We start from the raw sequence: 20593 nt of genomic DNA on the forward strand, positions 1-20593 counted from the left end.
GAATTGTGGAATCCTGTAATTTACTCACATCAAAATGCTCTGATTGTGTCTTTATAGATTATGTGCCTGTAAATTTCTTGTAATCTTTAAAGAGGAAAGAAGCCATAAATAACTCGAGTTTTATTTGAGGTATACATATCTGGTTTGCACGGGAACTGTTCTTTGGGAACGGTAGTAAAATATGTCATAAGGGAGTAAATTATCGACAGGTTTTTGTGTTTCTTTGTTAGGTTGATTTATTTTATTATTTTTTTTAGTGTAGTGAAGAACTGTGTATGTGTTTGGCTTCACTGAGTTGCTGCCAGGCCCTTCACATTTCTGGTTACATTAATTTTTTTATGTATGGTTTAATTTGGTTTTGTCTTGACATGCTGATTGATTCCTGTGTTTTCTGCAACCAGCTCTGATTACTGAGTAGGCACAAATGATAGCAGGATTCCTTGTTGTCAACAGGCTTTCTTCTAGCAAGCTGGTTTTTTCTGGAGTAAATGCCTCTTCTTTGCTAGGTCAGAAAGAGTTTTGCAAGACCTGTTCTGCTACTTCATGACCAACCATTTCTGCTGCTGCTGCTGAAATCTGGAAACTAGCCGCTGATCATATGAGCATCACACGGTGTTTTCATTAATTAAATGCCACTATAAGCCACTGTGAAGTTGAGTCCTGGAATTGGTGATCCATCAGAAATTGTGGGGGGAATGTTATTTTTATTAGCCTGATGGTTTGGTATTTGCCTCACATAGAGACTGGTTTCATTCCTGTATTCCCTGTCTAGTTAGTCACTCTGGTTTTGGCTGGCAAAAAAGTGCTGCATTTTCTAAGCTCTGAAGGGCTGTCCAAAACCAGCTTTTTCACTCTACTGGACTGCAGGAGAAATTATTCTGACTGTTTTGTTAGGGATAAGAAACTTCCAGGGGAAAAGCATGTGTTTATTTCCAAACACATGGTTGGTATCCCTAAGGTTGAAGCCATGTATCTTATTTTGTTGGAGTAGCAGAAGGGTTATCACCCTTGTACTAGTATTACAGAGACAAGGCTGTCTTCGTTTTGCTAGCTTTACAGCTGAGCTGTGCATCTCCAGTTCATGGCAGTGCCTATGTGGGACAACCTTCCTTAGCAGAAGGCTTACAGAAATACTCCCTCCCTGCTTCTGAGACTTTTCATAAATGGATAGGACCCCCTTCTGTTAAATTCTTTAACTTTTAAACATGTTTTTATTCCCCCTCGCCTTCTGTCTTCCTGCCCCAGAGGTGGCCCAAGTGTTTTAGAAACAACATAGTCAACTGGAGCTCATTGAATAATTCAACTGTTGCCTGAAGTGATAGTGAAAAGAGGACGACCCATTTAATAAATCAACCAGAGCTAAAAGCTCTGTGGTTTGTAAAAATGTTCATCTGCCCTCCCTTTGAACTACCCGCATTTCTCTTCTGAAAGACATTTTTTTTTCCCCTTCTCAGTTAGATTTTCCTAGCTCTGGAAGGGTGCCCAATTTACCTGCAGGTTATTCTTGCAAGTTGTTTCTGTTAAGCAGATCTTTTTCAGAGAATACTGGGGGTGTCGCTTCAGCAATATGGGATGTTGTGAACCATTCTCTCCATCCACACAGTGTTCCTGGCTAGCTGTATTCCCTGCTGAGATGCTCTATCGAAACCATTGCTGCATTAGGAACTTCCCAAGAACTACCAGTGTTGCCTCTGGGGTTCCTTGACCATTTTAAACCCAGGAAATAAAGATATTTTGGGGGCTACTGAAGTATGCCTTCTGAAGCAATGAAAAGTGACCTATACTTTTCATGTATGCTTTTGCTTTTCTTTAAATAGATAAGAATTCTCTAAGTGCTCTTTATTTCTTACTTGTGCATTACGTCTCTGTTATCTAAAATGGATCTAAATGCAAAATACTGTTTTAAGGGACATTGCACAGAAATATGACTGTCTAGAGAAGTTTATAAACCTTTTGCTAAAGACATTCTTCTGTCTATAGTCTGTGTCAGAGTTTTATTTAATCCCTTTGGACAGGCGCTTGCCAGTACATCAGTGTGTTACTATATAAATTGCTTTTTCATTGTTGCTGTAATTGTAAAAGAATCCCTCTATTATACCCACCCAATGATCACTGCATTATCTTTCTGCTGAGCTGAAACATTTTTTGATGCCTGGTGGTGTCCTGCCTGTTGAAATGAGAGGTATTTATTAAATTGGCTTTTCAGTTGTGGCTCAGTTGAAAAACTGGCATAGTGATCAGTAGGAGAGACTTGCTATGTGTCTTGAAACATCATCATCTCCCTTGTAGTCTATTGGGTTTTGTGGGGGTTTTTTGGGTTTGGTGGGTTTTTGTGGTTTGTTTTTTTTTTTTTTTTTTTTTTAAATGGTCCCTACTTCAATCTATTTATCTAGGGTCATGCTAACCATATTAGGTTACTGAGCTTTGTGTTTCAGAGGCTGCTGGGGATGAATGTGTGAACGCTGCTGTGTATAAATAAATGACTGTAGGTTTAAAATCAAGGTCTGGGGAGAAATGATCCATTTGCTTCTCTTGCCTGTTTTGACTGGAGAGTTGAATTAGCAGCTAAAATGTGTGCTGTGGTGTGTTAAACAGCATTGAATACAAGGCTACAAAGATAATCCTCTGGGGAGAGGCTGTTGAGTTTGGTACCTTTCAGCGCTGAGCCTAGAGCAGGCTTTGCTGTTGTGTTGTCAATGCTGAGGTCATGGCTTCTTCAATAAAATTTTGTACCCTTTGGAGCATCCCAAACCTCTTCCTTAATCAAGAGGTAAAGTGCGAAGTAACACTGTGCTTGATCATTTTCAAGAGCTTTTGGCTATTTTTGTTTTCTGCTGTGTTTGTTTTTTCGTAAATTGTTGGATTGCTTTCTCTTTAGCTGTAAGGCAAAAAGCTTCCCATTGCAACATGAGGCTTCTTTGCCAGCACCTTCTCGCAAGTGTATTCAAAACTAGATTTAAAAAAAAGCCACTGGGTGTTCTAGTTTGTTTCTCTTGAAACACAACCAAATTCAGATTACTTACTCCAGACATAAACTAGAGAGACTGAACAGCATGTCTGTATTTTCTTGTACCCTTAATCTTCTCTCCAGGTTGGGATCTGCTTGTGTGTGCTGGTTGGTGTGCAACGTTGACAACCTCGTGTTTCAGAAATTACCCAGGTCTAGAAGAGAAGTTGACCTAAGTTTGGAGAGTTAAAAAAGCACAAAGAAATTCAAGCATCTCATGTCTCTTAATATACTTTCTGCACTTGAGCCTTGAGAGAACTTAAGTTTTTGTTTTTGAAGCTCTTCTGTATAACTACCAGAGTTACAAATAATTCAAGTGAGTACTGAGCTTCCCTAAGAGGTGTGGATAACTTTTTCAGTGGCAGCTAGTGGCATGGTCCCTTGCTGTGCAAAGCCATCATTGCAGAGGTCATGGTGAGAAAGTTGCCAGCATCCTGGCTGTGTGGTGGGGAAGGATTGAGGAAAGGATGAATCGTTGCATATTAAGAAAGCCAGAGATCGTGTATCCATGCTTTACAGACTCTTCTTGGCTTAAACCACCCTCACCTCCCCCCGGTAAATTAATATCTCCCTCCTCACCCCTAAACAAAATACTGGGACTTTGCTCAAGAGGGAGGCAATAAATAAGGCAGAGTCAAACTGATATAGGCAGGACATGAAATACTAGGCTTCTTTCAGTTAGTAGTCTGAAGTTAAGCTTCTCCTGTAAATGAAGCTTCCACTGGCTGCGTTGAACTGCAGGAGGAAAGGGCCAGTGACTAGCCTTGAAGTGCTCAATCTCATGTCTACCATTAGGAGTGGTTTGGAGCCCATTTCTTGTTTAAGAAACTACTTTTGAGGAAATATGGCTAATTTGGAGGTGTTTTAAGAGTGTATTTTCCAAAGAGAGGTCAGAGGTTTTTTGTTTTGGTTTGGTTTTGAGCTTCATTTAAAAGTAAGCCTGCCAGTTTCCAAAGATCAGCTTTAATTTTATTTTCCCCACTTGCCATACCAACAGCAAGATAAGTTATCAAATGTATGACCAGGCCAAGTCAATAAATTCTAAATGCATCCTAAAACGTGCAAGGCAGACAGAAAATAATTTTATGAGGTTATTGAGAGGCTCACTTGATGCACGTTCAGATGAGCAGGGGAAATTAAACTGTTTTCCCCTTTCCTTCCTCTTCTCTCCCTGTGATAGACTGATATGCTTTGGCTTGAAATTACAAAATGTCCTTTAAAGGTCTCTGAAGCAGACAATAGAATTGGTCTCAACTGTCCCTTTTTAAAAGAATCTCTGTAAATGCTCTTTTTTTGTCTGTTCAGAAACTGAAAAACATAATTTTTTTCCCTTGAAATCTTACTCTACTACTGAAAGACTGTCTTTGTCCTGATGGAAAATACTTTGTGTTACTGTAGGACAAAACATCTAGGGTATATGATTTTCTTACTGTATCACCTTGATGCAACCGTGTTAAGGTAATTGTCCTCTACTATTTTTGCATTACCGTATTGAGGAATCTGGCCCCTATGGGGTTAAGAGCATCAAAAGATTATTATGTGTTTTAGTAAGAGGTTTGCCGTTGGATGTGTTCATACAGAAGCTGGCTGAAGCACAAGCCGTTCTTACCCTCACAGTGCTGGGTGCCAGCCACACGTTCGCTCGGGCATACAAGTCGCTGTAGGCTGCTGTTGTGGAAGCTGGTTCCAAAATGCTTTGCTCCATCTTTTGTCACCTCCTTAGACCATGGTTGCCCTATTCATGCTTTCCTGTGCATAGGAGATGAAATCTCTTGTTACTGTAAGGTTTCTTTGTTTGCTTATTACAAGCAAGATAATGCTTTTATACTGTAAAGGATGGTATTCTTTCCAGATGCGCATCTGCTTGCACTGGTGGGAGAAATACTGGGTGTCAGCACAACTGTAGGTGCTTTTGAAAATGTTGCCCAATAAACTAGAAAGAAAAATGTTAAGCTTGGAAAAAATCAAGTAAAACCAGGGCTACCTAGTAACTTTTTTCATCTGCATCAAATTAAAGAAGTTTTATGGGTATCATTCAATCGCTATGTAAATAACTTGTAAAGCCACATTTTTGACCAACAAAATGGATCTTTGCTGTAGACAACTGGTGCTGGCCTGTTAGTCTGTCACACTGACTGCTGTTCTGTGCTTGGCTTTCCAACAACACAGGGAAATATTTGGGTAGGTTTCTGCATGAAACTCCTGACATCCTTCAAATGCAAAAACATTTTGTTTCAAAGCTTGGGATATATCTTCATGCTGAAGTAGTAGAGTGATTTGGATGGCTCAGTTGGAGAACAGTTGCTCTGGTTTTTGTGAGAGAAGGATGAGGTATTTCTAACGGAGAAGGATGATGATGTTGTTAGGCCAGCAGCTATTTGGCTGCCTGCCTTGCAGCCTGCCAGCAGATCTTGTTGCACAAGCCAGCCTCACCAGCGCAGCAGATGGCGAGACCAGTGCTGTGGTGAGCTGCGTAGTAACAAGGAGTGATTGCTTATAGCGAACCACAGCTATTGATTAATTAACACAGAAATCAGCAGCAAGGATGCAAAGAAGAAAAAATAGTTTTCCCCAGAAGGATCCCTATAAAGTAAAGGCAGGAGTGAGCCGGTGAGCTACAAGAAAAATGAGAGACTTCTTAAAAGAAGCGTGTAAGTGTCTGTACAACAGACAGTCAACTGTAAAACTAGAAAAATCCGTATACGGAGTGATGCTGTGTTTTCCAGCTGTTCATCTAAGCAGGACTCATGTTCACATGACTGGGAGAATTCTTTAGGTTTTGTACTTGTTACCACAGCCATGCTTTTTCTTCATGTCAATGTAAAGAAATAGCAGGGTTTGAGACTTGACCTATGGATGTATGAGGAGCTGGTTTCAGTTTGGAGACAAGAGGACAACTTCTTTATTTTTCTGAAAAAAAGGTTTTTAAAAAGCACTTGAATGATCTTCAAGATGAGAAAATACTTGAAAAGTTAATATTAGTGTTGAGATTGGACTGCAGGACTTTAATCCAATGGAGAAGGCTTCTCTCACTCTGTAGGAATAAGAAATGTGGGACAGGGAGTGTTTCTGAAATACTTGATTTACCTTGGTAGATATGGAGTTTTCACTTGCTTGCCAACTAAAAGGTAAGAACTTCTCTAAGCTGGATTGTTGTCTCCTTTGTTGTTTGCTTTTTTCCTTACTTTGTTATTAGCCCGTATTAAAGAATCTGAGAGATGATTGTGTTGATACTTCCCAGGAGAAAAGAAGCTGCTATTAATAGAGCAACTTCAGGCAAGAATTGAGGTTAGGCTTTGTGGAATTGGAACTGAGACTCTTCAAACAACCTGAACTTGAACACTTACAGGTCATAAAGCTGCTTGTAAAGAAGATAAACGTATCTATTTGCCTCTATAGATGGATGCTGTTGCGTTAGTCACTATACATCCCTGTTCCTCAGGCTCTCCATTATGCCACTGGTAGAGTCAGGTGTCCCACTTCAGCATCCTGTTCCCTATAGGTCTCTTAAAATGAGCAATCCCTAGAACACAGTGCAAAGTAGACCCAGGTATGCTAAGAAGGGCTGTGATGGACACTAGGTTGTAGGACTAATAAGTGAGATGGTTTATTTTGGTCCAGTGCCTTTGATTGAAAGGGGCTGGTTAATAAAAACTCTGAGGCAGAGCTCCTGTGAATTCTGTTTGATGGTTGTAAAAGGTTGTGAAAGGGGAGGAAGAAATAGCTCATGCTGATGTATTGGTCGACAAGCTGGCTTTTCAGACTTACTAAATGGGAGGCTGAGTGCTTGAGGCATGTACTGAAGGAGATGGATGTTGGGCATCAGATGCTAAGGTAGGATGGGCAATAAAGCAGCAGAGACAGAATGCTGTTTGAAGATATCAAAGGATATTAGAACCGCTACAGAAATGATAGCTGATGCTGAGAATTTAAGAAGATTGCTAAATACTGAGGACAGCGAGTGCTTTTGGCACAGGGAATGCTTAGGAAAAGTTTAGCAAAAATACCTGAATTGTAGCTAAATGGAAGGAAAAAAAGTATGAGGGGAAGAGGACAAGATGAGGAAAGCTTCAGGGCCCTAGCGAGGCGCATCATGCCAGTGAACTTCAGAGGACTTCAGAGTTTTGCTTTGGTTGTTTCAGTGTTTAACTCTGGTATATTCTCAGTGCCCTGAGAGGGAATTGCTGTTAATGTTCATGGCAGTTTTGCAGTTTAAAGTCCTGTGGAGTTAATACTTCATATTTGAGTCCAACAACATTTTGCATTTTAGCAGGAGCCTAAAGTGATATGCAACATCTGTGTAGAGCATTGCTGAAATTCCTGATAAATGAGTTCCAGAGGCAACCTTCCATTTGTGGGACACTTCACAAAATCTGCCGCACAAAAAGAATAAACTTTATCAGCCTAACTCTTCAGTGGCCTGGAAAGTTAAAGAACTGGAGTCTCCTCTTTGGATGGTGGGAGGGACAGGAGTCTGTCTGTCAGATGCTGATGCACTTGAGACTGACTTGCTGTTGCTGACAACTAGTATGTCACACAAGCTCAGCGTAACTGGAGGCACTGAAATACTGGGGGATAGTCTGTGCCTAAGTTTCGTCTTCTGTGATACAAGTAGCCTTTAAAATGAATGCTGGTTTTTTAACTTCTCGGGTCATAGAGAAGGTGGTGACTGTGAACTGTAAAATATTATTGGAAGGTGGTTGAATTATTTCAAGTTATACAATACGAATGAAAACAGGGCCTTTGTTTGCTTCAGACGTCTCCTGCAGTATTGGAGAGCTGTTGCTGTCCCTACTTTGTAGCAAGGTTGCTTCTGTCAATGCCATCCAGATGTGTATCCTCAGGGTTTGTCTAAACATGGTTTTCACTGCGTGGTGTTAATAGCTCTTACGCTGGCTCCCAGCGGGGTCCCACCCTTGTGCTTTCACCTCTGTGTTTATGCACTTTTGCTACCCTCCCACTGCTTTCTTTCTTTTTTTTGCTATTCAGCTGTCTTGATACAACAATATTGGGGGAATAAATCTTGTCCCTTTTCCTCGTATGGGAGAGAAAAATAAACAAAAAAAGGAGGGACTAGAAAGCCCGTTACAGAGGAACAGTGGGTAGGAGCAGACCTGAATATTTCTACCCTTGGGACTTTTTCTAGCAGAAAAGAAGCAGTGTAAATTTTGGAATAGGTAAAACAGTGCAGGATTAACCATTCTGGAAGTCATCTCCTATTAAGATACTTGTGGTATTCAAAATGGATTGATTTAAATGGCAAGCAGGAAGCTCAGGGCTCTGCTCATATTCACTGCATGGTATAACATGAATGGCAATACCTGCGCAGGCACACTTGGGTGTTGCAAGAGAGGAGGTTCAAGTGCTTGCTCTAAGGTGGCATTTGTCTGCTCTGCTCTTCTGTTGACAAGTACCAGGTGATTTTTAGTTAAGCTCAGGAAAAGGTTATGAAAGTTTTTTTCCTCCTTGCTGGTGGGTGAAGAAGGGATGCTGTGGATGTGCAAATGCTAAGGGATGAAACTGAGCACATCCTCTTCAAAATGTGGAACATGATAGTGTCATTGCTCAAGGCATTTAGTACTGAAGTCAGCGTAGGAGATAACTGCTTCAAGCCCACATGGCCGTAATCCAATCAAAACTTCATTTTTTGCCTGATTGTGTTGGCCTGAGCAAGTCAAATGTTACCCAGTTTTCTGACCTAGTTCTGTTTTGTGCCTCCAGGACAAACTGTTATATGCTTCTGTCTTTTCAAATATGTGTTTTTGAATGTGTTTGTGTGAGTTCCTGAACCATTTCAGAGGTGTGGGAGAGTAGTATAACAGTCAAGAAAAAATTGTAAAAGCTTCTAGCTGGATGGTTCCCCCCCCCCCCCCCCCCTTTTGTTTTCTTCTGATGGCTTTATCCTAGCAGAAGCAATGTGTTCCTTCATTTGTACTGTTGCAATGACATGGATTTAACAGAGCTGTGCCTGTGACATCCCAGTATAGGTGATAGCTTCTTGATGAAAGGTGTCCTGCATCGTGAAGATTTCTGCTCAGGTTGGACTTTTCATTTTAGGGTAGCTGCTGTGGTATTGACCTGAGTTAGGCTGTTTGAGATTGCTAAAAGATCTTTTAAATGAGGTGTTAAGAAATAGACTGGAAGTAAATCCCGTGAGTTTGTGAAATATTTGTTTTTTGAAAGGTAAGAATGGTTCCTGGGGTACAGGAGTGGGTCAAAAGGGAAGGGCTTGAGTCTAACCGCTGCTGCTGACCTAGCATTCAGCATGCAGCTGCCCATCTGCAAAATGGGAAGTGATTGCATTTTTCTCTGTTTTGTGAAGTGGCTGAGAATCTATGGCTTAACTGTGATGGAGTTGTATTCAAAGATGCCCCTTGTCACTGTGGTTCATTTATCCTGGTTTATAACATTCAATTGAGAAATTTCTCTTCCTTCCAATATTTTGCTCCCCTGATACTTAATTGTGCATTGGTTGCATGAGCCAGACTTGGCTCAACTGAAATGAAGCCACATTCATTTAATAGAGTTATGCTGTAGATGAATTTTCCTCTCAGTGCTAAATCTGGGACACTAGTCAAGTAGGTTCTGCTGGCCTAAACATGCTCTGAAGTCCTTCACTGCAGGGTCAAAGGTCAGCACAATTGTGTGTGTGCATGAGGGTTTTTTTTAATAACACAGGTGCTCTAAGTAATGTGCCTACACAGCAGTTGGGAGGCAAAAATTTACAGACTGATGTGGTTGGCTTTTGCTTAACATTTTTAATTGGCATTTGGTGTGCTGTGTAAATTTGCCCTGGCTGTCCTTACAATATTTGGCTAGATTTCAGTCTTTTTGCTCTCTCACACCCAAATTACTGTAATTTCTCAGAAGAGTGTGTGGTTTTATATAAAGCTTGCATACCTTGTACACTTGTGGTTTTGTGGCTATATTACAATATCGTTTTTTGCCTCCTGTGTAAATCCTCAGGTTAACATCCCTGGTGCGTGCTGGAAGTAATGATCTGCATCGTTTCAGGTGCTCAGTAAACAAGAGTAAACCATTTGGCAGTTCCTATGCTATTGCTAAATGGAAAATCAGTGTCACTGCTTTTTCATGCTTTAATTCATTATTAGCTTAAGAAGCTTTTATTTCAGAAATGGAGAGAATGGTGTTAGTAACTGTGCTATAATTGCGGTCACAATGGTACATATTCACCCCTTCTTAGAGCACAAGTGATTCTATGGCGAAAAACTGCTATGTGAGGAAGGGCAATTAAAAGGAGTTATTTAAATAAACAGTTTGTACTGCAGGCTTAGACTCCCCACACCCACCCATGCTGACCCCTGTTTGGACATACTTGAGGAAAACACCACTCCCTTAGTAGGAACTCCAGTGTGGCTGGGGTTTTGGGTTTTGTTTTCATTTGTTCCAGTTGTGTTTTGCCACTTGGAGTGAAGTTGTCTTGGGCTTGTCCACCAAGTAAAAGGCTCGCAGTCACTTTCCCATTTTTATTTTTCTCCAAGGCTTCAGCTATTGCACTCTACCTGAAGATTAGATCACTCCTCAGGAGTGGAAGAGAACAGTGTTTGAACTGCTAATACAACTTCTCAGGCCAGTAGGTGTGCCAACTTCAATTACCATCTCCACTAAAGGTGAAAGTAACCCAATTTGAGGCGCACTTAATCATATGTTAAAATTGCCAGAAAAGGTGTAGTTATCTTCTGAGCTATATAAATGCTAAACTGAAATGAGGCATAGAAAGGTGAAATGCACTTTGTCTTTTTCTTAAGGAAATCACAAGTGCCACACCTTTTTGAAAGGGAGTGGATGGAGGATATAATGGAGGGCATGGGGGAGGTACAGTTGCAATTACTCATGCCCTCTGAAAGGTGTGTTGCACCTCTTTCCTAAGTGAGCTCTACTGTGTATTTATAGAAATCCTGATTTTCAGAGGAACAGTTGTTGCAGCTGTATGTAAAATAATGAATTCAAAAGCAACAAGTGAGGAAAGGCAAGTAGATTAATAATATAACAATTCACATGTTCTCTCCCTTGGGGAATGTTGTCCGTGTTCATGCTGGAAGGCAACATTTTTTCCTGAAATAAAATTGGAAAATCAGAGGTAAGCATCCCAAAAGTCCAGACAAAGGCTATGAAGGAACTGATGTTAGAAGAGAGAGAGGAAGCTTTCATAAAGCTGTGCTGTATTGCGCTGTGGAACGATTGAACAGTCTCAAGGGGGTTAGAAACCCAGTAAAGCTGCTGGGTGAGGCTGCAGGGAACAGACCCACAATAAGCAGAAGGTTAGACAGTCTGAATGGGTGTCTTCAATGTCTCTGATCTCGACTTATGCTGAATGAGCTTATTATTTAGATGCTCATAAAGAATTAGATAAACAGTGAAATAATTAACAAAGTAGGTACTTAAATGGTTATTGCAGGTTCTAGAGCTGACTTTATTTAGATGAATGAGGTAGTTCATTCTACCATTAGCTGCCCCCTAGCAAAAAGGATTTTTTTCCCCTTTCTTTTTAATGAATAAACACCACAAACTGAAAATGCAGTGAGGCTTTTACTGGAAAGACAGCACAATGGTCTGCTTTCTTTAGAGAGGGAACATCAGAGACTTTAAGTGACTTGCATGCAACTCCTGAAGATACTTCCTTGGTTTTCCCAAATGTCAAAAAATTCTCAGGCTCTTTGATAGAGTAGTAGCGATCATCAATTCATCAAGTGTTGGTATATGACTTTCTGTCTAATTAGATTATGGCTGTAACACAGTATTCCAAGTACTGTTAGGGTACATGCAGGAGTTGGTCTCCTTTTTTGCCATTCTCTGAACTGCCATTTCTTTTCCCCCAACTAGTCTTTAAGCCTGAGCCATCAGTCAGCAGAGTTCCTTACACTAGAATGCTCGTGGATTCTTCTTGTTACCCCTAGTCAGCTGTAGGACTCCAAATACTTCACACCTGGTGACTGGATCCTAAATTGGAGATCTTTCATGCTGTGACTTCTGGCAGTATTCTAATGTCTTTTCCAGATCAGTGTATGTCAGCTTAACCAAACCTAATAGTCTCTTTATATGTTGTGTGGCTTTTATGATTCTTACTCAGTACAGATAATTTAACAAGACTTGCAAGCTGTTTGCTTTAGCTTTCATTCTTTTACACAACACCACGTGTAGCCTACTGCTTCTCCCAATGAAAAAGAATAGTGGTTACCAGTGGTGTAAACCCCTGACCTCAATTCTGCAGGTTTTCTCTTTATCTGTTGCAATACAGCATCCTGTCTGTGCAAGACTCATGTATATTGTGAGAAAATGCAAGGGGATTCAGAAGAGTGATTCAGATTACTGCAAAAGCTGACCGAGTTTCTGATACTTTAAGGTATGTCACAGATGCAATCTTTTCCTCTCTTCTTTTCTTTTTTTTAAAGAACAAAGGGAAAAAGACTTAGGAAGTTGACTGTAACTGCAGAGACCAGTCCTGGGAGTGGATGCTGCTGTATGTACTCTGTGTGGTTTGGCTTTCTCTTTAAAGGTGTTACCAGAGAGACAAAATGCAGCTGTCATGGAAAGCCTCTCTTGGGAGAATGTTGTTAGTAAATCCCTAGCTGTGAATTGTTCTTAAGCAATGTTAAATCAGATCAATCAAGGCAATTTTATTTCCCCTGTCGTTTTTTGAATGCTGTGTGTGCATGTTCGTCTGGCCTTTCCTTACTAAAACAGTCCAGTCATTTGGTACTTTGCATTCCCTAGTCATTCAGCTATTTTTTGCTATGACTGTTGCCTCCCACTGTTCCCAGAACCTCTCAGAGATCTGGAATGGTAACTGGATGGGGAAAACACTTTTGTCATTTGTTGTTGTGGATTGCTGCATCAAGAGGCAAGTTTCAGTCAGGAAATGGCATTTAAGCACGCTCCATAAAGCTGCTTCTTGATTATTTTTTTCTTTGTACTTTGATATTTTGTGTGTTCTATGTATGAAATTGTCAAAGATTTTCCCACATATTCTTCTGAATTCCTTTTGCAAGCCTTTATACTAAGGAAAAAAATCCTGTGAATTTGGACAGATGCATTAGGATAGTTGTGTTGGTCTGTGTAGTCTATTCCAGTGTAAATTTTATACATTACAGTTGTCCTTGCATGGATTTTATTATTATTAAAAGTGGCTTCACTCCAGAGTAATTGCTCTGCTTTACCAGTGGTTTAATTTTATTTCAAAAGAGCATGTTTTTCCTTCAGGACAGAGTGTTTGCATCAGGAGTTATTCTGAGAAGCTGTAGCTGTATCTTTCCTACAGTCAGCCTCCAGGTAGTGTACAACTACAAAAGACATCAAGAACTCATCTGACAACCTGTACTGTGAAAGCAAAAGTTGGGAGTCAGAAACTTTTTGAGAGTTTTTGGTATATTTTTATCTGACAAGAAGTCACTAGCACTTTTTGTCTGGAGAAGTCTTTGCAGGAAGTTCCTTTTAACTCTGTCTTGAAAAACCTGAACAATGTTTTTGTTTTCAAGAGCAGAGAGACTGATAGGTGAAGTAAATCTAAATCAAATGGCTTGGTTCCACTGACTGCACAAACCATGGGTTTATGGATAAATTAAAATATAGCTGTGACTTTTTCCCTTTTCACCAATCCCTAATTGGTATTTCCTCCCTCCCTTTGTCACTTGCTTTCATGTTCTGGCAGTTGAGATGCATTAGCTTCTCATGGCCTGCTCGAGTTAGCTCCTCCAAAATACCTCTAGAGCAAGAGCTGTCTGTAAGGGTCTGAACTGATGCTTAAGGAAGGGAGCGTGTGTTGCTTCTGTTGTCGGTTGCCTTTTGGGCTATGGTTAGCCATTCCCCAAAGCTGCACTGCAGACAGGAAAGAACAAATATGATATCTTTCAAAGGACGGGGCGGGGAGTCGTGGTGGATGTAATCTTTCACCATCAACTGAATTGTCTCTGCATCCAGAGCCTCCTTCAGCATGGATCTTGTATAAGTCCTTGCTCGCTCTTAGGGGTGAAGCTGGCAGTACAAATCACATCTTCACATCTTTTCACCTACTCTGATTTATATAGAATCCAGTTAAAATAATGTTTGCAAATTAGTCCACTGTATAATGGTTACCTTGTATGACAGAAGACAAGGTTTGATCTGGCATGCACTTCGTGTACTTGAAATCATTTCTCCTAATCCATGGTTTCTGATTAAAACCTTTGACTTCCCAGCTATTGTGCTGAGACTGAAAAGTACTGCAGTTTTTTAATATCTCTAACTGGAATTTACATGATGCTGTTTCGGCTCTTTTTTTCTTCAAAGCAAGCAATGAAGAAATAGAGGAAAACCAAGAGCTGTCTGTATTTGATTTGCTTGGAAATTAATCATTAATGTCTTCTAGGTGGACAGCAAAAGTGTTATGAAGTCCTCCATATCTGCATTCAGGGTAGTGAACCAAAACAGAATGAAGTGCATGGAAAACATCCCTTCAAGCCTGAATCCTTGAAAAGCAAATAGGTGCCTCTAGGAACAGCTCAGCCTGTATGCAAGGGGGTTACTGAGGTTATATTGACATGTCGTTGTGGGTACTGTGGTTACCACTTCTTGAAATCCTTTGTGTAGGCTTATGCTGTATCAGAGTGGCTGGAAACTGAACGTTTATCATTTTTGTTGTTGTATGCTTTTTACTAGCATCTGGAAGAGAAATACCTCCTCCTAAATGAAATGTCAAAGGATTTAATCATTGGATGGGGCAGATATTTTGAATTAAAGAGGAGTGGTTCATAGCTTTAAGAGACATTTGCCATCTCTCAGAAAGGTAAAGTGCTGTACCTAGCTCCCTGTGGCATGTTGCAGATCTTTCAGAAGCAATAGAAGTCCCAGACAGGAGGAGTCTTCCCACCTTTGCATTTGCTGCATTCCTAACCACTGCTTTGTGCACTAATGTTTTATATGGATCACTTTAAAAGTCTTGCTTGTCATATGCTCAGTATAAAATGAAAATATGTTTGCCAGACAGGTAGTGAAGATCCTGCTGACTCTCATTTGCAGCCTGCTTCAACAGCAAATGTTACTCTCTGAAGGTAGCTTTAATTTTTGTTCTAGCTATTATGTACTTGTAAAGAAATTATTATTAGCAAGGCCCTTTCTGCAGCCCCTTCTGTTTATTACCAGCACAACCTGGTGGCATCTTCCTCTGTGGGAAGCTAGTTTTGAACATGTTACAATCACACCTGTGTATATTGATAAATGTTCCTTTTGTGGTGTGCTTTAACCATTTCCTGCAGCAGAATTGTCTTGTTGAAGTTCTACAGTAGGCTGCTTTCAGCTTCGTTTTCTTGAGGTCTTAAGCCTAGTATTACGGCTGCACCCAAGACCTTTCTGATGTTGCAAGAGCAGTTTCTGTCTAAACAATGGTCAAATGAGTGGTCCTTGGGCCTGTTCAGCTTGCAGTAGACAGCATGGTGGTGTACTGGCGGTATGATAGTAAAACCTTGGAATGCAGTATTTTAATTTAGCTGGGACAGTGCTTTTCTACTATAGATGTTGATTTTAGAATATTTCTGAAAGGGAGCTGGGGCAGCTAGCTTTGTCTGCATCACAGACGCTGTTGCTGTAGTCCAAGTTCACCACTGGGTGTGGTAATTATAGTTGTTGGTGTTCAAGTTTCTGATTTGGAATAAGTGGGTATTGCGTACGTGAGGGAATGCTGAAATTGGAGACCTGGACTAAATAAACATCAAAGGCCTTTGAATCTGCTAGAGAGCCTGCTGTAATGGGCGCTTGTTCTCCATTAATGTGACAAAAAGGGTTTTGCTGGCCTGTGCACTGTGTAGGTGCATCCAGGGGTTTGGGAAAGGTGGCGTTGCAGTGGAGGAGGAACATCTTGGTGAGGAATTTGTCCTCACGGATAAGAATGCACAACCTGTGCTAGCGCGTGTTTACAAGAGGATGGCTGTAGGACTGCTCTCGCTCCTCTGCTGCTACAGCCTGCGGTTACTCAGACGGACTGGTGAAGGATGACTACTATACCAGGAATGACGAGAGTTGTGGGCCTTACCAGCTGACACTGATGTGTGATGAATAAAGTCTCTCAAGGAGATTGATAACATTGGAAAAATGATGTCACTGTTCAGAGTTGTGCCAGATGTAGTCAGAACCCCAAAATACCTCTCTTGCACCGATGAAAGGAAGTGGGAGGAGAGGATATGGTGGATGTTAAGTTTAGTTTGGTAGTAGTGGCACCAGCTACTAGGAGTAGGTATGTGTAAAGAGTGTAATGGTAAGTGTGTGAAAGGAACATTAGGGTTACTGCAGGTAAGGGGCCAGCAGATGAGCCGATGGCTTCAGATCAGCATCTTCTGTCTATTTTTGTGCTGTATGCCACACTTGTGTCTGAAGTAAGAGCATGTGTTGGCTTTTTTTTAAGGTGATTATGGGTTGGAGATTTTAAATGCATTTTCCGTGATTTCTATATAGATGGACACACTCTGAATTTGGTGAAAAGTAGAATGTAAATTAATTTTTTGGATTGACTGAAGTGTCCTGATGAACTTTCTGGGTAGTCACCGCACCTGACACCTTTCAGTAATATCGACAGGGCTGCAGTCTTAGCAGCACAGCAGAGCATATGGGGAATCAATTAATACAGCAGATATTAATTGATAAACACTTCTGCTCTGGGGAAAACCTTTTAGCACGTCCGCTGTTTGGCCCAAGATTGCATGCATGCACGAATGGATAGCGAACATGCTTTCCTGGATTGTCACTTGTTATTTCTCTTGATAGGCTGGGGACTGCCTCTTCTAGACTACCGCTGCCAGGCTTTTAGAAAAGCAGACTGCAGTTAATGCTTGAGCTGTCTCTCAGCCACCAGCGTTCTCACATACAACTGATGTAAACACATGCTGGTTTTCACCATTGCCCTGTGGACTGCTTAGCTGAGTCTGGCCAGCTCCTGGCAGTCTATGGTCTCTTTGTTTTGAGAAGCACACTTCATCAGTGGTGTGCATGTGGAATTACCAGCTCTGAATATAGCTATTTTATGTATTGAAGCATATACATACACTTGCAAAAAAGAGCTGCTGCATGAATGGGTAGTATATTGTCAGTGCCTTCCTCTTAATATGAAACAGCTTTGTTTGCATCTGTATGTGGTACTGCACTGACTTGACCATTGTGAACTGAATACTTAATAGACACTGCAGGGCAATTCAGCTGAATTACAAGCCTCCATTTAATTTATCTTCTTTTAGAAAAAAGTCCATCGGTCTGTTATCACAATCATATAGCTCCAAGAGAGAGAACAGTAAACTAATGCTTGTGTTGTAGTGTGTTGATTGATGGTTAAGGTCTTAAAATCTCTCCACCTGGTCCTGACAACAAATTAGTTCTCTTGTGAAACTTTTTTTAACAGTAGTAACAAGATATAACTCGTTTACAAAAGCGATTTGCTACTGACCATTTGAACTTGCTTGGCTGCTGAAGCTGTGAAATGCTGCTTAATGCTATAAGCAATGGATTTCACTGATAATTTCTTCTTCTGTGGTGTTGCTGCAGGTGTGAAGGTAATATTCTTGAAGCAATTCGTTCAGTGATTTGTTCTGAAGTTTTTAACTGTGTAAAATTCCGTTAGACTAATTATAAGGTTTTATATTGATATTTGCTTTACTTCCTGCTGAGTATAAAGATAGAAACCTATTATTGGAATGCAAATACCCTATGATGGAAAATCACCTTCATTGCAAAATATGGTAGTGCTTCAGAATTGGCAGTATGCTGAGATGTGACCTTACTAGTAGAGGATTGAACCAAAAATGCTTAAGTTAGTTTCCCTTTACGGTTTCTCAGGTTCTTCTCATTACATGAAATACTCTCCATTAAAAAATGGTCTTATTTCTTGTGGTATGTGTGCAACTGTGAAAAAGAGGAGAAATTTCTTCATGAAAGTCTGCAAAGAATATAGAGGCTTATCTGATGATCTCACTTCCTCTTGGAGGAGTTACAGGTATAAAATGCATTTATGATGACAAAGCAATCTAATCAATTATGTCTTTTAAAAAACAGTACAATTTCCAAAAGATTTGAAATTTAAATATCCTATTTGAACTTCATGGAAGAAATAGTGAAGTACCTCTTCAGTGCTTGTTCACTGTATTTATTTCTTTGGGAATTTTCAAAGCATCATTAGTACGGGACAACTTGACCTTCTCTTGCAGATAAAATTAATTGTGAATCTGACTGTTGTCCTATATTGTAAATGATGGGCAGAATGAATGGAGGCAGTAGGGCTGGACACAAATACTGAATGAAGAGGTATATTTCCCAGTAGTAGCCCTGTATTGTGCCTTCCCCAGCGTACCTTCTGAAGTTGTGCCACTTGGGTACAATCATGACTGCTCATGATGGGTCAGAGAAAGTAGAGAGCTCTGAGTTTAAATGTCTCATCTAAAGAGCAGCAGGTATCTGGGTTAGGGAAGGACTTACTGCAGCAGCTTATCAAAAAGTTTGAGAACTTTGAAATTAATTAGTTGAGAATAAAGCATCTTTTATTAATGTTTGAATATCTGTGGTCATGTATAAATTAGTATGATAGAACAGCTGCCACGTGCCCTGTTTCCCTTTCTGAAGGAAAAACTGTCTGAGTACACCTATAAATAGTGAATAGTAAATGAATAAGAAATCATTTGGTTATTTTGGAACACGATTCAATGCTCGAAGCAGTGCTGTGTAGTATCCAGTCACTTCTGGGTTGTTTATGTGCTTTTCACTTTTTAATGAAGGACCATGGTTTTCATTAGTATAATTTATATTTAATGTCTTTATTGGTATAGTCAAATATCACCTATCAAAATGTCACCAGTCTTTTTCAGACACATGCATAACCTCTTCTACTTAGTAGTTGCAGCCTATATCCTTAGCAGGGAAAATCATTAATCCCTGATGAGTGCAACTGAAATGATATATGAAGTCAGCAGAAATCTTTCTACCAAGTGAGCTGGCAGGGCATGTTTATAAGCCAGCAAACTGCAGTGCTTTGCAAAATATTATGGATCCAAAAGCACAATGAATTATGTCTACAAGGTTTACAAAGCTGGGATTAAGAATAGCTGTAACGTCTACTGCTGAAGGTATACAGAGCACGTTATCTGGTATATTTTCTGGGTTTCCAAACACATTTTAGATGTATACTGAGAGCCTGTCATAATATGTTGGGTGGCTTTTGTTAAGTGAATGATACGGTTATCCTTAGGTTTCCTTTAATTTTCTAAATGGAGCTGTACTAGTTTAACTTGGCAAAAATATTTTTCTGCATTTTTTTTCTGTGATCAGAGTTGCTGATGATTCCCTATTCAGAAGTTGATTTAATTTCTGCATGTGTGAACTGATAAATGGTGGGAAGCTGTAAATACTGATGTGTTTGGTCACTGTTGACACGGATAATTGAATTAACTGTAGAATCAGGCTAGTTTTCTGCCTGTGGTGTGTGAAGCGTTCATTGGTGTTTGACAGAATTTATCGTTCAGGATGGATATCTTTGTCTTCCACCCAGATAGCTAGGTTGTTACATTTGCTCTTCCTGATGTGCTGTCATCCCTTGTAAGCAAGATTTATTAATTTGGCTCTGTTTCTGTGTTGCGTTGTTTTTGCACTTCCCCAGTACTTGTGGCTCAGGGCAGTATTCCTCCCCGATCCTGAGCTCATGTGTCAGATGCAGCAAGCCAGCCTGCTGGGAGGCTGAAAATGGTGTGGCTGGCACATGAGCTTTTGGTGTGGGAGGTGCGTCGTGATAGATCTGGAGTTGTGGTCTCCGGGAGGGTCTCAAAAAGACCCCTTCTGTCCCTTCCTAAATGAATTGCTCACACGCCAGTATGGAACAGTTCAGGTGCAATCAGTTCATCCTGAATGTATGTAGAAGTATCACAAAGTCACAAGGAAGGCATTGTACTGTTGCTTGTGCCTGTTTGCTTGTGTAAAATCAAATGCTGGGCTTGTGTTCAGGTTTCTTGTATTTTATAATCTCTTCTCTGTCAGTAAGTGCCAGTACAAGATATGCATCTAATGAGAGGTTAGCAACAAAAACATAGTCTAGGCAAACCACATAAAAAGCCAAAGAATGACATTGCATTGTTTCGAAAGCCTTAAAAAAGAATCTTAATATACTGCCGTGTGTGGCGAGAGCTACTGTTTGTCAAAAGACTTAGATGGTGAACTAAAGCAGTGTTAATGTGAGGAAATTAAAGACTGAAATATTTTTTTATACTTCCTCCCTCCTCCCCTTTTCCTATGACTTTTTTTTCATGTGAAAGCCACTGATTTTTCTTTCTTGTGGCACTTACTGTTCCCATTTATGGATTCTGTCTTTTCTCACTTTTTCCTGTTCTCCCCCTCCCCTTTACCTGCCATGCTTTATTGTTTTGGTTTTGCCCTCCCTGGATAGACTCATGCATTTTGTAATGCTTTTTCTCCTCTGCCTATCTTTTCCTGATGTGCTTCTGGCTCCCAGCGTCGCTTTTGCATCTCCTTTCTGCCAAACTTAATCTCTTCCATGCTTAGGTTTTTGTCTGTTTTATAACTATGGTATTCCCTGATTTAACAAGCTGAGCTGTGGAGTACTATGGA

General features: G+C 40.4%; 1 protein-coding gene across 15 annotated transcripts in view; it reads left to right on the plus strand.

Annotated features, from left to right (window-relative positions):
* The window catches only part of ARVCF (ARVCF delta catenin family member), a 292495-nt gene that overhangs the window by 162824 nt on the left and 109078 nt on the right, over nucleotides 1–20593 (plus strand). The window lies entirely within an intron of this gene.

Source organism: Haliaeetus albicilla, chromosome 10 (assembly GCF_947461875.1).
Source record: "Haliaeetus albicilla chromosome 10, bHalAlb1.1, whole genome shotgun sequence".
Classification (NCBI taxonomy): domain Eukaryota; kingdom Metazoa; phylum Chordata; class Aves; order Accipitriformes; family Accipitridae; genus Haliaeetus; species Haliaeetus albicilla.